The 3,692-nt window shown below is 47.1% G+C and overlaps 1 long non-coding RNA gene across 1 annotated transcript; it reads left to right on the top strand.

Annotated features, from left to right (window-relative positions):
* The first annotated feature begins 259 nt into the window (after positions 1 to 259).
* Positions 260 to 2,762, top strand: LOC108535006 (uncharacterized). The gene is made up of 3 exons (XR_001887103.1): positions 260 to 464; positions 576 to 718; positions 2,253 to 2,762. It is a non-coding gene; the product is annotated as an uncharacterized LOC108535006 (long non-coding RNA).
* The last annotated feature ends 930 nt before the right edge of the window (positions 2,763 to 3,692 follow it).

Raw genomic sequence — 3,692 nt, 5'->3', positions numbered from 1 at the left:
TATCAATTTTATTTATCTTAAAAAAAAAGTTTTTTGTTTCATTTATCTTTTATATTTTTTGTTTGTTTGTTTCAATTTTATCTCATGGTCTCAGCCCTCACCAGCACTATAGCCCTAGCAGCTCCAGAGTGACTAGAGAGACATTCTGGGGAGTAGCAGCCCTTCTGTGGCTCTGCCTCTGCTTGCCAGTGGCCTGTGGGCCACAACTGACCATTTGGAACCCTGAGGAGTGTTCTGTCTCTAATGCTCACAAGTGCCTGGCAACCAGGAGAGACAGTCAGTTGTGCTGGGGGAGGGGAGCCAGCCAGGTTCTAGAAATAGTGTCCCTGACTTTGCTCTGCTAACTGTGCAGTTAGAGGTGATAGTCTCCACCTAGGTCATGAGGGACCCAGAAATGGCTGATGGCACCCTGGAGCTCAGCCATACCAGGCCCAGCTGGACCCACAGCAAACCGCAGGGTCCAAGTGGGCCCATGCCCTTTACCTTTCTGTCCACAAGGGCCTGTCAGGGCACAGTAGTGGGGCCTGTCCCTGGATGAGGCTCAGTCTCCTGATTTCAAGTTTCCTTCTGCACAGGGAAGCTGGGTCCTGCCCACCAAGGTCCCAGGGACCCTCCTCTGAGGCCCCCTCTCTCCTTTGTGTTTAGTCAATGTCAGCAGATGGGGAGAGGACTGAAAGGTCTCCCTAAAGGTACAAGCTGAGAAACCTGGATTTTCAGTGTAAGAACCCAGAAGAAATAAGTGGAACTGATGGGGTCTACAATTTCACAGATATTCTGTAAAGCAGGTCTATTCCTGTTCCATCCAAGCATTCTGGGTGAGCATGACTCTGCTTTGGGGGTGTCAGGTTGACCCTGGCTCTTTCCTTTGTGTGGCCCTGCTGTCTTCAGTACATGCCTCCCAAGGTGGCCCTGGGGACAGTCTCCAATCCACTGAGTCATCTTCAGAATCTGCATCTGCAGAGGGGCAGGTCCTTCTCAACTTGGATTCCACTCAACCTCTTCCCCAGCAGAGTCAGGCTCAGAGCCTCCTCATGCAGCCCTGGACTCTGCCAGGAGCAATTAATCTCAGAAACTCAATCTGAGAGAGAAGCAAGAGAACTGTCAGCTGGGGCCAGTCTGGGGTTCTAAGGGTGTCAGGGCTCCAGACCCTCGCAGGACATAGAGGAGCGATGGAAGTGGCTCTCCCAGGAGAAGTCATATCCCCTGCAGGGCAGCAGGACCCCAGCTCTGCAAGGGCAACTGGTTAGTCTTAAAAGGATCCAAATGGGCTGAAGAAACAACAATAATGCCTAGAATACCAACCTGGCATGAAAATGAGTGAAACAGAGTTACAACCAGGGACCCTAAGAAGATCCAGGGTGTTTCACTGACTGAAATAGGAAGACACAAAAGCACACAGAGAGGGTTTCACAAAAATCTCAGAGGACAGATACTCCCTCCCTCCTTAGAAGGCAGAATCTGAAGAAGCAGAGAGGAGCTACTCCCTGTTCCCCTCAGCTTCTCCCCCTCCCTTCTCCTCTCTTCTCTCTTCTCCTCTCCCTTCCTCTCCCCTCTACTCCCCTCTCCTGGCTTCTCCTCTCCACTTCTCTCCTCTTTCCTCCTCTCTCCTCTCTTCTTCCCTTCTCTCCCTTCTCATCTCCTCCCTTCCCTTCTCACCTCCCTTCCTCTCTCCTCTCCCCTCCTCCCCAACCTCTCCTCTCCCCTCCTCCCCTCACCTCTCTTCTCCCCTCCTCCCCTCCCTTCTCCTCTCCCCTTCCCTCCTGCCCTTCCTTCCTCCCCTCCTCCCCCATCCTCTGTCCTCTCTCCGCTCCCCTCCTCCCTGCCTCTCCCTTCCTCCACTCCTCTTCTTCTCTCACCTCCTCCCCTCCCTCCTCCTTTCCCCTCTCTTCTCCCCTCCTCCCCTCTTCCCTTTCTCTCCTCTTCTCTTCCCCTCCTCTCCCCTTCTCCTCTTCTTTCCCCTCCTTTCNTCCTTTTCCCTCCTCCCCTCCTCTCCCCTCTCCCCTCCTACCCTCCTGTCCTCCCCTCTCCTTTCCCCTCCCCTCTGCCCTCCCCTCGTCTCTCCTACTCCACTCCTCTCTCCCCCTCCACTCCTCTCTCCCCTTCTCTCTTCTCTCCTCCCCTCCTCTCCCCCTCCTTTCCCTCTCTCCTGTACTCTGCTCTCTCTTCTTCCATGTTGTCTTTTCTTATATATACTTTAAATATTTTTGGTTTTGCTAATACAAGTACTGTGTATGCAATTCATACCTTTTTAGCAGACAGCTCACGTGGACCCAGGTTGGGGTTGATCATGCAGATTGTGCAGGGGTCCTCCGCAGATGCACACCGGTGTGCACTGATGTGGAGCTGCTCCTTCCTGCTTCCTGGGCTCCAGACAGAAACACCATACCCCTGCACCAGCCTCCGCCTCAGCTCTTCATAGTCAGCACACCCTCTGCTTCCTGTCAGGGTCTTCTCTGCTGAGTCTGGTTATGGGATCCCTTTCCATGCAGAGCCATGCTCCCGTGCCACTGCGTGTCACCTTCAAGCTAGCCCCATGTGTGTGTCTGTGTGAGAATATATGTGTGTGGGTTTGCCATCAAAGGAAAACTTTTATTTTGGCTGCTAAAATTCAGAAAAATTTAAAGAACAAACAGTATCTTTTAAAAAACATCAAAGGTTCAGAAAAAAAACAAGACAAGAAACAAATTGTTGTAAAATTTCAATTCCCCTAAATTTGTCTATGAACTTAGAACTAATCTAATAAAAATAGTATGATGTTTCAATGGTGTGTTGTTGTTGTCTAGTATTTTTTGGCATTGTTTTTTAAAAACCAGTCAAAATTTATCCAGCTAAATATTACATTACTTGTACAGATTTATAATAATAGCTTAGAGAAATGAACTTTATTGTTTTCCATGTTTCTATTCATGTCCAGTTTTTATGATAGTTTAAATAATAGTGAACCTTTTATTTAAATCAAAATATAATATGTATGCATATAATTTTAGAGGGTCCAATGATTTGGAAATAATGTATTCATAAGAGCTATTTTAAATAAATGTATATTTAAAAATACAATTTTAGAAATTATAATGTTATAAAACTTTAGAAAGAAATTGCACATCAATTAAATAACAGTAGCTTAACTAGAAGATAAATGAAAATTATTTTTAAGGACAAAAACAAACAAATCAAAACTCTGAGTGGAACCTGCAGGCACCCCTGGATCCCTGAGCCTCACAGCACCTGCCTCCTCCTTGCTGGGAACTTGATGACCCAGAGGACCTCTAGTACTTCCAGGCCTCTGTGGGCTGCTCCTGGAGCAGCAGGAGCAAAAGGGATGCTTGGGAAAGGCTGGAACTTGAACTCCACGTCAGCCATGATTTACCTGTTGCCATCATTTTCTTGTCTTAGCTCATGGAGCTTTATCTCAGTCAGCAGAACTGCTGCCCAGCTTTCTTGAGCTCTTCCTCATAGAAGAAAATATCCTTTGGTAAAAGGAAGTGGTTCTCTCCAATTCATTGTTCATGTCTTCTACCATCTTCTTGTAGAGGCTGCAAATCTGCTGTGTGTAGTTCATATTTCTGCACATGGTGGGAAATTCCTTCTAGATTTCTAAGCATAGAGAAACATAATAATTTAACAGGGAGATACAGAGTGAACACCCTTTTAATCAAATGATAAAATGGTAAAAGTTAACATAAAAATATTAG

This window comes from Rhinopithecus bieti, unplaced genomic scaffold, assembly GCF_001698545.2.
Source record: "Rhinopithecus bieti isolate Rb0 unplaced genomic scaffold, ASM169854v2 scaffold_12151, whole genome shotgun sequence".
Lineage (NCBI taxonomy): Eukaryota > Metazoa > Chordata > Mammalia > Primates > Cercopithecidae > Rhinopithecus > Rhinopithecus bieti.
Note: the sequence above shows the minus strand (reverse complement) of the source record. Positions and strands in the feature narration are given on the sequence as shown.